Consider the following 20,190-nt stretch of genomic DNA (forward strand, 5'->3'; position numbering starts at 1 on the left):
GCGTACGCGTTGTTTTGTGTAACTTAGACAGATTCCGTCTCTGGTTTGAGAGAAGAATGTTTATGTTCGACTCCAAAAGCACGATGCCAGATGACCACAACTATACCCTATAATAATTCAATCATCTAAAACTAATATTAGAACAAACGACCCCAAAGCCGCCTTTAGTATTTGTCGATTTACCCCTTCCCACAGAAACCTGACACTCTGGTTCAACAAACGATGTATTGGGATCAGGCAAGGTGAATTATGTATGCCTTGCGTGCGTGCTGTGCACTCTCATCTTCGTTTTTCCGCATTAATTCGCTGATTATTTTCTATTAAAATGAAATTTTCAATTTTCCGATTTTCCGGAATTTGTTTATATTCAAACGAAAAATAGGAAATTGAGTTTCAGGATTTAATTGCCAAGTTTAAATGATATTTTTGTTCCGAGAAATCGATATCGTTTGGGGAAATATTTATAACGGATGTTGAGCTGAAAAAGAAGATATTATGTGGATTCTTGAATGTTCTGGAGATTGTTTTTGGTATTTGTAGTTATCTCATCAACGCGTCAGTCAAACATAGCTCATTTTTTCAACGGATAAGAAGCATATTATTTTATGCTATAAATATAATTCAATAGTCAATGCCAACATGACAATCATATTAGTTTAATGCTTGCATAGGTTCATTGTCCTATATCAAGATTTAATTATCGATATAAATTTCTCGAAAGTTCCATCTCAGTGGATATAATCTATGTATATGTATTTGAATACTGCACTATACAAATGGCAAACGTTAGAGAACCACTCTCAGTTTTAAAGTCGACACGATGGATCTGACACAATGTAAGACAGTATAAACGATTCCTATATCTATGCGTTATATTTATGTTTTACCGTGTGATAACCTGACTTATCTTACCTTCATGTGAAATACTTTAATTTCATTGGTCAATGACGCTTTAACAAGGTTCCGTGTCACCCCTCCCAGGAGGTTGACAACTGGAAAAAATATTACCCGCTGCCAAGGTAACCGCCAAACTCTCCGCCGAGAAGCCGTATCGCTAACAATCGTATGACGTCATAATATGACGCATCAGTGTCCGGAGTTCGAAAACCGTTCGATTAGCTGTTTTTGAGTTCACTATGTACAGATTTATTTTACCGACTTTCACTGCTTTTTTAAACCGCTTTATGCAGTGGAATCTGTCTATTACGGACTGGCCCAGGGCCGACTCATTTGTCCGGATTGTAAAGCGGTCCGGATAGGGCAACTTTTGTCCGTTACCGTCGACAGTGCCACGATGAGTTACCGCATATTTTACCGTACTTTTTTCAGGGGGTAAGAAAACGACATCGTATCGCTTCCCATGAACAAAAAACAAAAGACGACTTTGTCAGTAAAGACGACAAATTTGCAATTAAACATCACTAAACAAAATTATTTACCTTTTCAGTTCTAATTTGTTTTTGCTGGTCATTGTCTTAAATGCAGGGATGAAGATTACCGTGTGTATTTGTCTCGTACACAGAGCCGGAAATAGCAATCAGCTGTGCACACGTTCTCCCCACGACTACCGGTGATTTGGTAAAAACATACGCTATAATATAAGGAGAAGAATTCTGATGCAATGGTCGGAACAATATAGTATATAAAACTATTATTTTATAAAGAAAAATATATTCTAGCATTGCATAATTTCAATTGCAGGTTTTACTCTATAAATGTAAAATATTTATGATCAGAACTAAGGTTATGCGACAGCACTTTAGTGTATTGCCGGATAGTTTTTATGTACGGAACAATTTGAACTGTCACCGACGAGGCTTCGCGCGATCTCGCTATTTCCACCGCGAAAACAGTCTGTTGACATGTAATTGTTCAGCTACACCAATTATGACTTTTAGCGAAACAGAATATGTTTCCATTTTCTGTCAACTACACTTGGAGGCGTGAGTAGACGCAATATAATAGTGATTTCTGTGAATAATGTGGGCAGAAGGTATAAATATCGGAGGGACACACGATTTCACTGCAGCTAACAGAAACATTCTTTTTTAACATTTTGAGTAAAATTACCGTCTCGTTGACAGTGATCGTTATGATATAAAAAAGAAAACCAACACCGGTTCCCACATTAGGGTTCAGTAAAATATTTATTAGAACATTCTTCCGATTTACATCCGAGACTGTAACTGCCAGTTGTCTTGTGGTCTGAGTTGGCCGCGATGAGGACCCCAACAGAAGTAACGGAGATGTTTATTCAACGGAATGTTATTTTAGCCGGATTACAAAGCAATGTTCGCATAGCAAGTTGATTGTTGGGGCTGTTATTTTAGTCCGTAATCCGTAATTAACACAGTCCGGGTTATAAAGCAGGCTTTAATGATAAATTAAGAACAATTTGCCGGGTTTAGAAAACCCAGTCGAGAGGCTGACGCCATCTTTAAAGTAATATGAAATGATATGTTGGTAAGATAAATACGTTGTATGCTTCTCCCTCGGGTAATACGATCTGATGTACGCCGGTAGGCGAGGGATGACACTGCTACTTTAAAGAGGCGTACATCAGACCGTATTACCCTCGAGAGAAGCATACAACTTATAATGCACTGCTTTGAGTGGTATTTGTCTGAATACATTAAGGTATGTGTTAAAATTCATTTCACAGGGCAGATTCATTGTCTATTCATTCTATACTACTCACACTTTGCTATGGATCACAAAAATTCCAAACTTTACTTAAACATAGATTTATAATTTGAAATTGTATCCATTTAAAGCTCGAATAAAAATGATATGGTAACCCCTCTTTAGGCAGCAGCCACTTTAATCTTACCTTATGCACTTGATACATGAGTAACCATAAAACATGGTTTTCATGGCACCAATCAACCATTTTGCAAATCATGGAACGAGTTATTGACAAGTACACAACACATGTCAATAGCAGGTATGGGATCCACATGATGCAATGACATACTGAAACCTAGGATCCATGCTTACAACAAGCTTAGATATTCAAACCAAATTAGACCCCACATCATATGTTGAATCAATGATCTGATCCTTAGCAAAGTGTGAATAGTATACTACATCACTTCATTCCTGAAGGTAATCAACCACAACCACATGAACAATCTACTTTGATAGTACAAATAATCTGCTCTGATGTATAGTGGTGTCAAGATTGGAGTATGCACTAACAGAAATAAGTAGTCCTGCCGCCACATTTCAAGAGGACTGCTAAGCTCAAACCTTAGAAAAATAAAACACATCCCTTCTAGACATCCAATCAAATATTATCGATGTTTCCAGAAATTGGCAACATAGAATCAATGTTTAATCTATAGCAACAGGGGAAAAGAGGGAAAATGTCGCAATTTGAGCGTCTGTGAGTCTGTGGGATAACGTGCACAACATAAACCAATTTCTAGATGACGTTATACGCCCTTAACGACATCGTTTTGGCCACAGCTACCACTATACCCAGACTTAAGTGTAGGAAACTTGTCTACGTTTATTTGAGTTCACGAAAATCAAACACTGAAGATTAACATCTTTGCATCTTGGGTCTCCACATTACGAGTGTCAGATTGGGGAGCGATTGTATGTTTTCGCAATGGATACCGACAACCTATGTCAATAAAAACCAGACTTTGCACTAATCAAAATCATTAGAGCACTGACCGTCGAGTCACATTGATCAAGTGTTGGTAAGAGAGGCAACCTCAACGAGCTACGAGGTAGGTCTGCATGGACAAATTGACTTGAGAGATTTATTTGACCTGTGCTTTTGAGTAAAATAGTAATTGAAAATTGAAAAGTTGCAAAGTCGCACCTATTGGACAACTGAAGAGGTGTATTGGCACAATCCTTGTGAAAGTTCAAGAGAATAAACTCGCCCTGGGCTAGCTAGCTCAGTTATGGTGGAGATAAATTAGAAACAATTTACTGTTCGTACATAAATCAAATATGGGTGCTGATATCCCCCGCCGTCTCTCTCTCTCTCTCTCTCTCTCTCTCTCTGTCTCTCTCTCTCTCTCTCTCTCTCCTCTCTCTCTCTCTCTCTCTCTCTCTCTCTCTCTAAATTCTCTCTGTCTCTCTCTCTCTCTCTCTCTCTCTCTCGAGCAGTCTCTCTCTCTCGCCTCACTCTATAATTTGTCACTCTCAATAATCTACCAGCTGTTTCGAAATGGAGGAGCATGTCTTTCCGTTTCAAGATCATTTTGACGGATCGGTTATTGAATGAGCGAAGGTTCAGTTTCAGCCGAAATCGTTAATCCCGTGGGGTTGCAGCCAGGAATTTTAGATTTTAGGAGCGTAGTTGTTTCACAAAGTTAATTTCCAGACGAATTACACATGTCTTGTGTAATGCATTCTCGTTAACTTGCAAGGATAAGATTTAACAGAAAGTAACCATTGATTATTATCACCAAACTATATCGATTGCTAAGTTTAATCATGTCGTGTCAACTCAGATATATATATATTCCTTAACACTCTCTTGGAGGGACAGTAAACTGGGAGAAACACCACTGTGAATAGTGATTCAGTGATATTAGGGTATGTCAACTTCTGAATGTCGGGGGAATGCAACGCTAGACCTTTATCGTTATCGTTTTGGCTAAAACGTGGTATAATGCAGTATAAGTCACATTTCGGCACCAGGGTAACAACCAGCCTACACAGCTCTATGTACAGCGAGCGGCGGCTCCTAACTATATAGAGATTGTACTTCTCTCAGACTTAAACCATTACGAGTACACAATGCCATTTAGAAGGTGGTCAAATGTAACACATGTTATATCTGGGATTTCCGCGGTGGCTGAGTGGGTTAGGTACTGGCCATTAGGTGCCTGACTATGAGAGTGTGGGTTCGAATCCCGGATGGGACTCAACCCAACAAAAGTACTTGAAGTGTAATCCCAAATATAATATGTGTTACATTAAAGCATTACGATGACCTCACGCTATTCCTATTGCAGCTGAACCTGAGCCCGGTTTAACAAGGAGAACTCACTCGAAGCTGTTAATTTCAGAACCTGCATCGGGATTCGTTGATTCTGCTCAACAGATTCTCATGATTGTTTCATTACCTTCATCGAGGTATTATGACAGAATATGATAGCATTTTCGCACCATTTGCACATCCCGTGCATAATCTTGGTTAAGCTCCAACCATGGTATTAATATGGAAAAAAATATTGGCATTACATTATATTGCTGTAATACAGTTACTGTATCGCTGTAAATATGGCAACTGACACTGGGAAGTACAGATTCATGTATTAACCAGAATCGTCTTCTGGACGACGAAGGTATTTTATCCCAGTGATTACCACAGTTCATGGGAACCATAAACATGAACAGTAATACCACTGTCAAGACGCAGTTTACCGTTACTAGTCGTGGTTATCAATTGCTTCAAGTGAGATGGAAACTGTTATTGTACAGCGGGAAATTACCCACAATAAATAACTAACGACTCCACACAGCGTTCAAATCACGTCACGTGTAATCCGGGGACGTCGGTAACGGCATATGTCGTTAAATAGCAACGATGAGGACAGTGATGATCAAAATAGATATAATAACATAATGAACTCGTGTGAATATTGATCAATAGGCACAACGTTGGATTGTACGACAGGTGTGTCTTTAAACGCATACTCGTGAATCCTCTAAATGTCATTAAAAGAGATGTTTTTTTACGATTTTTAATTTTATTTGGATTATTAAGAATACATTTTGCTTGCACTGTTCGGTTCCTGTAGTAGCACCAATGCTGAATTTTAAGTTTCCTATCCATCGAGGTCGTTTGATGACTGAGGACACTTTCAATAACATATATGATGAGCGGACCAAAAGGACAGTTGAATTGGTAAAACGCCTTCAGGCAATAATCTAGATTACGGAATAAATATGATTACTGGCTTAAGGTTCAGGCATATTAATTTTTTTCTGTATAAATCGTTCTAAAAGATATTTCCATGATGTTGGTCCTCATCATTCTAAGAAAGCTATTTGCGCAAACAATTTCGGTTTCAATCCGAAATGAACAGTAGTTCAGCTGAATGTCACTTCATGACCGATCTTCAACCTCGTACGTTAGTAATTACATTACGTTCGTTTGTCCTGCATATTCTTGAATACGGCATAATAATATGCAACCACACCATTGTATATCACTGATATATTTGGGATGAAATTCGAAAAGAAGCAGTCCGTAGACATTTACAACTTCGTCGAAACTGACGAAAACGATCAGTTTATATTGGATGTGAATGTATAATAGTATTGTGAAACAAGAGCCGTCAAATCATTTGTCAAGGTGATGGATTAAGGAATTCTCACCTAATTGTCTCTCGTATATTCATGGTATATTCAGATGCTATCGAGTCATTGCGTGTGTTGACACTTATGGTTTCAACATATAGACGCTATGAAATGACTATCGACCATACTCTGGACGTTAAGCGATTTCTAAAGAGATGAATATGATCACACCTAGTGCTTCAGACAGTAATCTATAGACGCATCATCACTCATCCTTGCTAAAGGTTAACCTCATTTCTATCTTCATATCTGTCAACGTGGCACGTCTTTGTTTGAGTAACCCAGTTTTATATTCACCCAACAGGGAAACAATTGTGGATCACACCGTGGATCTTTGAGTGCAGTTGACAATATCAAGGATAAGTAGCATATATTGCTTTAAACTGATGGAAATGTACCTTGTAGTCCTCTGTGATATTGTTACTGAAACGTGCTTGTCCGTGATTGTCATTAGGAGCATTTCGAATATTGATCAGGACGATCCATATACAATCTGTACTTAGATGATGCGCAATTTTACTTAACTTATACAAAAGTAGGGCAGTAACTCAAATGATCCACTTTGTCCATATACAATTTGTACTTAGACGATGTGCAATATACTTTAACGTACACAAAAGTACTGCAGTAACTCAAATGATCTACTTTGTGGTTGATGGAACACGGTTGAGAGAGTAATAGATCAAAGGTCCTCTTGCTAAGATGATCTGCTGCAACGCACTTGGCAGGTGTTGGTCAGTGTGTCTCATGGGTTTAGTGGAACCATGCATTTTAGAAGTGGTTTCTGTGAGACTGGAACATGTGTATTTACTATTTCCCTCACATGCACGCGTACTTATGGTCTTCTGTGCATCTTGGTGATAGACTTAAGTCAAACACTCTTCATAACAAGTGTAAAATTGATTGTCACTTCATTACAACCCGGATGGTGTCTTAAGCGATGATAGCTCATGCTAAACGTAACTGTTTGATGATTTATTTTGACTGGTGCAACGTTTTACCAAATATATTTATGTAGCCGAAACGTGTTATAAGTACCAAAGAAAGTTTGTAAAGGTTATTAACATACATACCAGACTTACAGCTTAAGGAATCGTAAACATATCTGAGCAAACATACGAAAAACCATTCCTCCTTCAAAATTACTTTAAGTGCAATTAACATATAAATAAGGTTTAAAAATACATATCATAAACGAAACCGAGAATAACTATTTACATCCGTCATCCTTCTCATCAAGCAAGGTAGGATACGGGCAAGTTTGTTGTCAAGTTAATTATAATTGTACCATTGGACATTAACTAGTTCCAAACCTAAACCCATATATCTAAAGATCTGGTAATAAAAGATCGAGCCAGTTGGCAAATACATCAACGTTTTCATAACCCAATTATTTGGAGTGCTAACTCGAATTGAAGTAACTCATTTGATCAGTTAACGGTGATCCTAATTACATAAAAATGGCTGTCAGTTGCATACATAAATTATTTCTACATCGGTGCCAGATTCCGATGAACAGTATTTTGGCTTCTAAGCAGTAGTAGCTTTGGCAAAATTCCTCAAATCTAACGTGCTTTTAGTTTTGGGACTATACACATGTCGTCAGTAGAAGAAAGGTAAACAATAATATTGCAGGCAATATTACAACTGTGCATCTACTATCTGCTGTCTTGAAATTCCATTTCACCAATATCACGACATGCATTGCCCACTGGTCTAAGTTGTGTCCCCTTGTTTTGAAAGCCCAACTTTGGCCTGAAAACCCAAGCTCGGTTTTCGCCACATTTCACTGTCTGTTTCGTCATATCGGTGAATGTTTGTAGCCTGCAGCTACTCACTAAAAATATAACACTTGTTTTCATCAGATATTGTCTAGAATACCTGAGTAATCGATAATCAGCGTGCCTTATTTATACAAATCGACTTGTTCTTCACGGAAGTTTACGTTGTGCGCTACTGAGGAGGATCCGTTTGATTTGCTGATCAAACAACACATTAGTATGTTGTGTTTTCCATCTTTAATCCATACACATATGGTTGTATTGTATTGGGGCATTTCATAATATTGCTGACTTCACTTTACTCAACTTACCTCATTGGATTGATTTTGTAGTTATCAAGTTTTGTATTGTTATTCGTCAAACCATGAAGCAACGAGTATATTTTGTCAAAAATAGTGTTTAGACAAACAACATTTTTAAAAAAAATTCAACACTGTCGATCTTTCATTGTGTAACAATGACGGCTTGTACAATGCTGTAAGCTACGGCTGCTGCGCAACGTCGTTGTTGACAAACGTAAATAATTATATACAAAAGTAGGACGAACAAAAAACACACCGAGAAGAAGGCACTGATTTCCTGCAAGCTACTTCTTTTCAAGCTATAACTGCTTTTCCTCCATCATTTGAATTCTGTTCATCCCGGCAAATACATTCTACCTGTATTACTTCAGTGACAACGCTGCGTTTGAAGTTATGGGCAAAATGCAATAAACATACAGGCATCTTCAGCAATGAAGTTCTTTAGAAACTGAGGACAATCTGGTTAAGGTCATCTGTGGATCTGAAGTGATTATACCTATAGAGTTGGTTTTCAGGGAGATACCAATTGATATTCTTTCTTTGATGTAAGCAGTGGCAAATATGGTATCCTGTCTAAAAATAATATTCGACCCACATTCTAACCCTTGACGCTTACAACAAGCCTGTCACGTTTCTAATTATATTTGTTATTGGCACATTAGTGGTCTTTTTGTTCGTTAATATCCCAGCCATATGACGGTGATTCAGGTCCAGGCCAGTGGGGTAGCCTAATGGTTAAAGCGTTGGCTCGTCACGCCGAAGACCCGGGTTCGAATCCCAACATGGGTACAATGTGTGAAGCCCATTTCTGGTGTCCCCCGCCGTAATGTTGCTTGAATATTGCTAAAAGCGGCGTAAAAAAACAAACTCAGTCAGTCCTAACCTTACGACAGGCATCGAAGTGAAAACATGTATTCAATATTTATTCGAAATCCCCATAGTCATTCAGCATCGGTTTGATTAGACTTAAGCAAGACATCAGAGATCATCAACCTGGGCATAGAGGCAGGTCTAAGATATATTATATTGCTGTAATATGCCGTGTTGGGCTTGTTTATACAGTGTGCTGTACGAGATATAGCTCAAAATGATGTGATTTATTTTCAACGTAAATGCAATAACATATTTTTCGTATGCGAATGAGACATAATTCATGAACTCAGCTTTATCTCCGGAACATAATTTACAACTACATGTAAGTGGTAATTTACTGAAGCTATGATAGACCCACTCAGTATACGAATGCCCCTCTGGCATTTTTGATCTCCAGTAACCAATGCAGGACATGACTCTGAGTTAATGGCTGGTTGGTTGGTTTGTTGATCGGCGGTCTGTGAATAATCGAGTTTGGACCAGACAATCCAGTTACCAGACGATCTACGCAATTGGGGTACGATGACATGTGTCAACCATGTCAGCGAGCCTGACCACCTGATCCCGTTTTTCGCCTCTTACGACAAGCATGGGTTACTGAAGACCAACTCTCACCCGAATCTTCACGGGTCTGAGTTAATGGATCAGGTTGTCAGGTTCAGTGACTTGGATGGTTGTGCATCATCGTGTCCAGAAGGATTTGAACGTTGATCAGAATATCAACCACCGGTTACTAAACACATATTTTTCTTGTTAAACTTTCAGAACATTTTTCAGCCAAAGCCGAAATTAATAGAGTTCGTTGGCAAATAGAATGGATGTACACGCGAAAGATTTGCTAATTTGACCTGTCCCCCATGTATGCATATTTTCTACAATATATTTTCCATTTTCTACAGTTGCCGTTCTACTTTAATTATTGAATGATGTAATCACTATCGCACGTTAATTAAAGAACATGGTATTTATGCAGTCATCAAATTGTGATAAGTGCTTCCAAATAGCTTGTTTTGCATGTGAAGTAGGTGCAAGTAAACAACGTTGCAAGAAAAAGGAAGCAGGAAATGGTCTTATTTGTGTAGAAGGTGTTGAAAGTATTTCAAGTCTTTTTCTATCCGGCATTAAAATAGAAACTTTACACATGTCCCTCAATGTGTAACTGCCACAACATGCTAATTTCTGTAATTTCTTTAACGGCTATCTTATGAAAAATAACTATTAGTGAACTGAAATATGAGGGTTGATAAACATAGAAGGAATTATGTAATAGTGAAATATCTTGTTGTGGGTATACATGATGTTAAGGACGTAATTCCACAAAAACAACTTGAGTCACTAAGCAAATTATGTTGTTGTGGAAAACCAGTAAACTATGCATCGGAGTGAGACATCTGGAAAAAGGACAAACTGGGGGAATGAGCAGGCGTCAGTTGCATGCAGCAACATGACTTAACACCAAACGTTGTCCATGAAGATATGAGCACAGCACCGGGGAAAGATGGTTCTTCTTATGTCACATTAAAGTTGTGATTTTAAGCGCTGCAGGGAGAGTCTTGAACACGACGGCGTCTGTGATGCGAGTCTCACCAAACATGGTACTGAGAATGTGCATGACATGCCGGCGTATGTCATATTGCTACACAAAATTCATTTCCCAGGAGAGAGTATAATCAATCATCAAATAACTTTTGGCAATGAAAAAAAAACCAATTTGCTTGTTAGGTACCATAGATATGTTCCATATTAGTTCCATATGATATGTGATATGTGCATCAGGCATAACAACTGTTGCGATAATCGAGTTCTGTTTGAATGTGATCAAGAAAGGTTCTTGCAGCTTCTTTCTTACAGTGAAACAAGGGTTCACCCTTCCATGGACATAAAAATCATTTGACATCAACATCATCGAAGACGGCAAGTATTGTCCCATCAGCTCGACATGCAATGGTCTCTGTGATCTAGAATGCCATTGGTGTCATCGTGGTGTACTCTCTTCCTGGAGAATGATATACTACTAAACACAATGTATTGTGGGGCAATTTCGGGATGGAATTACGACAAACGGACATGGGAAGTTGAGAGAGGGCGAACTGCTCCATAGCTACAATCTGTGTGGCGTTGAATTCATTCACCACCCACATTATTCCCCCGACCTGGGTCTGTCAGGCTTCCATTTGTACCTAAACACGAAAGAGCTCTGGTGTCAATTTCGACTCGAATCATGACCTCATAGAAACTGTGGAGAAAGTTTTGGACGAAACGTAGAATAAATAGGGATAGAGTCATGCAGGCATCTTAGTCGAGGCATAGTTTATGCTATCACCAAAACCTCCGCCTGTAGAACTGGTGACGTTGTTTTCTGAAAATTGTGCTAACACAAATATATTCGAAGTAATTATAAAACTTTCAATCAACTCATTAAAATATTTGAAAGCCAACGTAGCTATGTTTTACTTACACGACATAAACGCCTGTATGACTCTATTGTTCGAGTGAAATGCATCAGCAATAATTATTTTTTTAATACTAAAACATTTTGCTAATATCAGATGTTTTCGTTATCTAATCAACCAGGTCGCATTGGTAGTAATCTTTCTGAAGCAGTTCGAAATATATACCGTGATCTGATTGGATATCACGTTTTTTACAGTCATCATATGATGTTGCCACGATCGAACCGAGAAAGTAGGCTTGAATTAGCAAGGGTAGAAACTATGTTTTGGTATAGGCTAGTGGACGCGATTGTTTCGTAAAGATGATCTATGTGAGGCCCATAACTTATCAACCTTTCTTAAGATTATATAAAATTGGTTCCAATTAATATGTATAGTGTACAAGTGTATTCGTTCGATAACAGTACAACATTAAAGAAGCCAACTGACATTAATTTCAGTATTTGTAAGAGAAGTGCATGTAATAAAATGAAATTATTAAGTCATTTATGACTGTAGGCTAACTAAAGTATTCATACCCGATTCATTCCATATCAAAATCAATAATCGAGTAATGCATAAGCTGCAATCTAAAGCAATTGATTCTGGCCCAAACACAGATACAAGGAACCGTAGCAACGGAAAGAGATGAAAAGAAATCATGAAGCATTACTATAATCCAAATGACAATCCAAAACGGATATATAAAACACACATGAAAACTTCCCGTCTCGCTCTGTCAGTTGTGAACCACGATCAATATGTTCCACCGCGGTGGACACTTTTTTTGTAAAAGACGGAGATGAAATTATTTTCATATTGCTGAAATACTACCTCAGATATATGACTGATGTCTATTTAGTTTACCACTGAAACATGTGTTTTTGGTTTATGTTCACATAATAAAACTATGACAGGTTTAAGTCATACGGTAGTACATATGCTGATCAATATATTTTCTTTCGTATTTTATGGGGCTTTTGGATCCATGTTTTGAGGTTCTGGAGTCAAGCAAAAATAGACAAATTAAATGTCGACCTCACGGACGCAGTTGTTTGTTCAGATGCTTACATATAAAGGTTTCACTGTCTGAGGTCCAGTTAGTATGACGGTCAGACCTTTGCCTGGACGGAAAGAGTTGTGTCATTTATTTTCTTGTGCATTCTACTAATGACAACATCGCAAATTTATTTTAAATATATAGTTGTATTTCAAAATGTTGTGTTGAGTGTTCTCACAAAGAATAATTTAGCCATATTTCATCATGGAACAAAACTGTGTTATTCAATGATAAATCATGATGTTAAACAACTTTAACCCTAAATAGTGAGTGATCATGAGTGATTGAGTTTAGTTTTACGCCGCACTCAGCACTATTCCAGCTATATGGCGGTGGTCTGTAAATAATCGAGTCTGGACCAGACAATCCAGTGATCAACAGCATGAGCATCGATCTACGCAATTGGGAACCAATGACATGCGTCAACCAAGTCAGCGAGCCTGACCACCCGATCCCGTTAGTCGCCTCTTACGACAAGCATGGGTTACTGAAGGTTCATTCTAACCCGGACCTTCACGGGTTTAACCCTAAATAACCTTTGCTCATACATAAAGGACTGACATACGTGGTAGAATAATATTATTTTGAAAAATAAACAAACAGCTTGTGGGCTAATTAATGTGTTGCGAAAAATGTGATAAAGACCAGATGTATACGAGTGTCATCTAAACATAAGCAACTCTTCTAGTCAAGCGCATTTTGGAGAGAGATTCGGGTAAAACATTGCAGAAAATTAGTGAAACGGTCATAATGCTCGATACAATCTTCTCCAAAGGTTGAGAAAAGTTCCCAAGTTTGCAAGTCTTGCTTAGACAGAAAATGCATTTAGTTATATATGTAAACACTTTAAAGGGTATCGGGCACCACTGTCTGGTCACCGTGTTCTGACATGATCTAGACACTGTAACCAATAGTATTAAAATTGCAGGTCAAGACACGACCATTTGAGGAGTGTAAATCAATTCATATATCGCCCTGCATGTATGAGCGGCAAGAGTAATGGTATCACTGATGAGCCCCATTACATCATCTTTGGGGCACTATGCGTGTGAGTAGACTATATCTATCACGTTGAAAACAGGAACATGTATTTGTGTGCAGGTAACTGATTGTTTCGCAAGCACAATGAAATATTCAAATCTCCTACTTAGCATTTAGGGGATGAAAAGCAGCCGAGAAAGTAATCAATAAATGTCGTTATGATGAATTCGGGAGGAAATGAACAGACTGGAGGTGACAGAACATCAAAGAAATGTTGATCCAGGAGATTACTTCAGTAAATGCATGACTAAACGGGGGATGTTAAACGAAGTGATGGACACTAAAACGTGTCTAATATTGCTTTGATAACCGTAGGAGAGAACGATATTAGGTGCACCATTTAGACAGTTTTGAAAAGTACACCTTAGATGATATTTATTGCACAGATAAATGCATATGCGAAAATAATATCAGTCCAGACAAATTATAGATCCATAAATTCCATGTTCTCTTCTTTGAAGTCCTTGTGAGCATAATGAGCATGTCTGAGCAATAAGTCTGTCACAAATTCCCACATCCTCTGCTTAATTGACCTAATGGCAAATATATTCCCATTATATTTAATGTTATGCTGAGATTGTGCAATTTATCAAACATATCTATTCAGGCAATATTGTAGAAAAAGTCCATGTGATATTTTGGGTCTTTGGAACCAGCATATAACCTTTTGGAGAATAGGTAATTTTTTCAGAGAACAATATCAGGCAGATGAATACCTTTTCGAAATATAAATGCATCTGTTTTGGAAGTAAACGCGCCGTAAGAAATCTATGCTAAAGCACAATCGCCTGCACGATTCCTACTGTATCATGGACTTGAGCTGCTCGGATATTGCCCAGAACCTTTGGAAAAGTTGAAGTCATCCCTTTTGTCATACAGTCTAGTGGGTAGGTTTTTCAGCACTCCAAATTTTCGCACACATCTAATCTAAACAGGAAACTCACTGGTCTCCATAAATATCTTCGGACGGTAATGAAGTACATCATATCATCGACATACATGAAGCAGCACTGATTCACAATTTACGAAACATGTTCGGATACACATTTCAGTTTGTCTGGGACAGACGTCTCACCTCATCTTCCAATATAGAATTGTATTGACTGATAACAAAATGTGATTTCTTTCCGTTAAATACGGCTCCACATTGCCAGCGTCTGGATGCCGTAATGTAGAAACTGATATACGGTTTGTTTCGGCATGAGCTTTTACAAACATCACGCTACAAACTGAATTTGCTGCAGCATTAAAGATCTATTACTGTAACTACTGATGCTGAACACTTAAACATGTCGCAAATGGCCGTATATCACGTTGATAGGATATAGATCAACAATCCTTTCTATTAACCTAAGGTCAAAGACTTTTTTAAAAGAGTAATTTGTGTGTCTGTTTTGATCGCGTTTTCACGAGAAATACTAATATTTCTTTCTGTTTATTGCAAAATCACTGGCCACATGGCCTTTGTTTTATTCACGAGTTGTGATTAATGTGCACCTAATACGTAGTTGTAAGTCGGGGTAAGGTCGGCTTGTGACATGTTACAAAATCTATGAGGAACTTTGCAAAAAGCAATTATTCATCCATTAGTTCATAGAATAATGAGACATGGTCGTTAGATTGGAGCCATTCTCAAATTCCTATGCAATATCTTTGGAAAATGTGCGTTATTAGTCACAGATTGTACCGATTAGATCAAGCATGGTCAGCAATTACGAAAGTAAATGGTTTTCTAACATTCCTGTGCAGCAAAAGAGTTTCGCCGAAGTTTCATCGCCTTCCGATAATTTTTGTCGTGATGTCTAGTTTGTGACATCATTTATCGATACAGAATGATCATAGTTTATATTAGGAGTGTAGAGTTATTGTAATGTAAACTATAGATCATGGAAAGTATTTGTTATCTTAGTTTGTTCTTCTTTCTTAAGTGGTTTACTTGGATCTCCATTCATTCCCTTTGATGACGGAACAAAGGTGAGGTGAGGTGAAATGGGGTTTAACGGCGCGCTTAAGAATATTTGTGTAATGTGTTGCTGCTTGTACTAGCCCAGACTTAAGCTGGTTTAATAGTGCTAACCCACTGAGATACCATGCCGCAGTGAAGCATGAATACCCCACTCAGACACATTATACTGACTCCGAGCCGACCAGTCCTTGCTGTACCCATTAATGCCGAGTGCCAGGCAGGGACCAACAAGTACCATACTTTAACGTCTTTTGGTATGACGCGGCCGGGGATCGAACCCGCGACCTTCCGCTCTCCGGGCGGACGCTCTAACCACTACACCACAGAGGCGGTCGATGATGGAACATAAGTACACCACATGACAAGTATTAAGCAACCCTGTATCATAATGGTAATATGCTCTAATGATTAATGTACGTACACTATCACTACAAACGTGTGTTGTTACAAGCACATCTATCGACATGAATAAAATATGTCCACTGAAGTCCTCCAAAGCGCCACGATTCTTGATGTACAGAATTGCATCCTTTTGGGCGTGAGTTCGATTCTCAGATTGTCCCAGAGTGTTTTAAGGTTTATTAGTACTGTACCGCTTCGCAAGGGTTACGTCCAAGACCTGCAGTTGCATCACTTCAAATATCCCCCAAACCTGGCACAGTTAGATACGGGTTCAAAGGGTTCAAATCAAACTCAATCATTCACTCTCTGAACCACACGCAGCACTAAATGCATAACACTATCAAAGACAGCAGCAGGATAATACAATTAAATAAGTGAAAGCCAGAGATATTTGCCGAAATATATAACACTGAGCCACAATGGCAAAACAGTGATAAAATCATCTGAATGAATCACTGAAACTCAGTGAACTCACCATGTGTTCGAAACCCATAGTCATGATTTTGCATAAATCGGATTTTAGGACAGATTCCGATAGTGAGAAAATAACCAATATCAATCTGACACATTCAAAGAGTCTTAGATGGTCACCTCAACACCCTCGTGTTGCTCAGTCTTGTTTCCGTTATAGCTTTTATGTTCTTCCAGCACTGAAGGACGCCCCTGTCAATCACTCCTGTTGCAGTTCACATCAAAGAAACAGAAGCTTTGAAATGGCAGAAACCATACTGAGGAAATGTGCGAGAAACATCCCTCTCTAAATGATAATGGCATTAGTATTGACAAAAATGAACTTTCAAGTTCGCGTGATGATTTAATAGTTGTCTTGGGAATGTGGCAGCATTTGATGAATAACTCGGTATTGACACTGTTCATAAAGTTCTGTGCAAGTATTGAAGTTTGAAGGAGTGTCGAAAAAGCAATCCATCACTTTTCTCAGTTATGACAGTTCTCTGCCATGTGATGTACATATGTGTGTTAATTAGCTGAACTGCAATTGTTATCAGGGTATGTATAGATTTTGAGGATCAATGCAATACTAGTGCTCATTAATGTTCCGGAAAGGAATATTGCTTGTCGGTTAAATACCATATGTACTATTTAATTGTTCTGCACTTGCTACTTCGAGTTACTTATGGTTTACGGTCACTCGAGGCCTAATATGGATGCTGATTCCAGAGGTGAAGTTTGGAATGAAGATATCATGTGTATGTGTGGTAATGGAGATAAATGAGGGTGACGACATTAAATGAAAGCGTGATGAGCGGGGGTTAAATATGTGAATAACTGCATTATCTGTGGTGCATCCTGAAGATAAATATGCATAGCCACATTACATGAATGTGTGGTGCGTCCAGAGGTAAATGTGAATGACCACATTACATGAATGTGTGGTGCGTCCAGAGGGTAAATGTGATTGACCACATTACATGAATGTGTGGTGCATCCAGAGGATAAATGTGATTGACCACTTTACATGAATGTGTGGTGCATCCCGAGGATAAATGTGATTGACCACATTACATGAATGTGTGGTGCGTCCCGAGGATAAATGTGATTGACCACATTACATGAATGTGTTGTGCGTCCAGAGGGTAAATGTGATTGACCACATTACATGAATGTGTGGTGCATCCAGAGGGTAAATGTGAATGACCACATTACATGAATGTGTGGTGCATCCCGAGGATAAATGTGATTGACCACATTACATGAATGTGTGGTGCATCCAGAGGGTAAATGTGAATGACCACATTACATGAATGTGTGGTGCATCCCGAGGATAAATGTGATTGACCACATTACATGAATGTGTGGTGCGTCCCGAGGATAAATGTGATTGACCACATTACATGAATGTGTTGTGCGTCCAGAGGGTAAATGTGATTGACCACATTACATGAATGTGTGGTGCGTCCAGAGGGTAAATGTGATTGACCACATTACATGAATGTGTGGTGCGTCCCGAGGATAAATGTGATTGACCACATTACATGAATGTGTTGTGCGTCCCGAGGGTAAATGTGATTGACCACATTACATGAATGTGTTGTGCGTCCCGAGGAGAAATGTGAATGACAACATTACATGAATGTGTGGTGAGTCCGGAGGATAAATGTGATTGACCACAATACATGAATGTGTACTGCGTCCCAAGGTAGAATATGCATGAAGCCAAGGCCGTTCAAGGACATGACGTAGACTCTTGAACATCGACGTAGACGGTAGATTGTTCGTCAGTTTCTTCCCTTCTGTTCAATTTGACGCTTCGGTGTTTTTATTTATCATGTGCTATGGTGCTCTAATACTGGACAGTCAGCCAACCATGTGACAAACATTTCCACGAAAAGTAAATGCAAACCTGTTTCATGTCTGAATAAAACCGTATAAACAAGATTGTTCTTTCATATAAAGCATTACAAGGTGCTCTTGTTTATTGTTGTGTTTGCGAGTTGAAACGTACATGGTGGCATTTCCTTTGCCCCTGAGTGTATTTAAAAAAAAGCCAAGTGCATTTAGGGCTTCCGCAAGATTTCCGATTTCCACTGTGGACCACCGACCACCAGTAGTGTTGATTTGGAGATCAATAGGAAGAGTGGTAACTAATTGTACTTACAAGGAGCGATTACAAGGGTAACGAAGCTTTACAAACGTGTTCATAAACTAAAATTACCTCTTACATGTCGATGTTCCCTCTCGTTAATTTTACTTCCTTATTATTTGAAAATACTCTCTGTTTGAACAATTGGATCAATTATATTTGCTTTGCATTAGAGATCCCATCGACCCGAAGCATGTAGGCGTTGTTCTTAAAGTTTGATGATGTTCATCTAAATTTACGAGCTAATGCTTTTTCAAACTTTCTATGTTTCTCACCACCATGCCCATGCTCGTAGGTTGCACCAAAGAGGTAAACGTTTAAGACCTTTTGGTTTTCCTCCCACAACAATCTGAGGCGCCATGGTATAACTTGAATACTGTGCAAAGGGGCGTTAAACCAAACGCACTCACGCCCTCTGTCTAGTGCGTGGGTAGGTTGGGTTTTACGCTGTTTTTAGCAATATTACAGCAATATCCGGGGGGGAAGGGGCACACCAGAAATGGGCTTCACACAATGTACCCATGTCGGGAATCGAACCCGGGTCTTCAGCGTGACGAGCAAACGCTTTAACCACTAGGCTACCCCACAGCCCCCTTCCTCTTTCTAAACCAGAAGGTTACAAAGTGTATAAGTCTAAATGGCTACTAGTATTACCCTCGTTTCACTTGAGTGTTTCTGATTCCCTTATGTCCAATCATTCAAGGCTATAGCTTACTTATTACTCACGATTGATTCATACGCCAGTGCAATAAAGTCATTCCTACTACAAATAGAACTCAAACCGAATTAATGCAACATTTCATTCATAAATCGATACAATTATCCTAGTTTTCGTGCATGGATGAATATATGTGCGTCTGACTCAAAATGCCCATTCAGCCTACCGTGACAAACTGTTCAGTCATCATCGCAAAATATGTAGGGCTTTTGGTAACAACATTTTTATAGTTATCTTATATCATATCAACAGGGGCGGTCATAGCAAAATATACATCGTTTAGGGCGTTTTGGTAACAACATTTTTTTATAGTTATCTTATAGACATGGGTACACAAGTTGAACTCATGTAAGTTATATATACGCCGAGATAACTATAGAATATTGCTAAAAGCGGCGTAAAACTAAACAGTCATCACTACTATACATTTACATGAACTTACTCGTGTAAACAATGTATGGCAGTGGTGTAAGGCGCACCTTTTGTCTGTTTGGTTTGTTTGTTGTTTAACGCATACTCAGTAAAATTTCACCTATATGTTGGCCGTCTTTAAATAATCGAGTCTGGACCAGACAATCCAATGATCAACATGATGAACATCGATCTACGCAATTAGGATACAATGACATGTGTCAGCCAAGTCAGATGACAAGACCAGACAATCCAGCGATCAACATCATGAG

The sequence above is a fragment of the Haliotis rubra genome, unplaced genomic scaffold (assembly GCF_003918875.1).
Source record: "Haliotis rubra isolate DU_JTF1 unplaced genomic scaffold, ASM391887v1 Scf321, whole genome shotgun sequence".
Lineage (NCBI taxonomy): Eukaryota > Metazoa > Mollusca > Gastropoda > Lepetellida > Haliotidae > Haliotis > Haliotis rubra.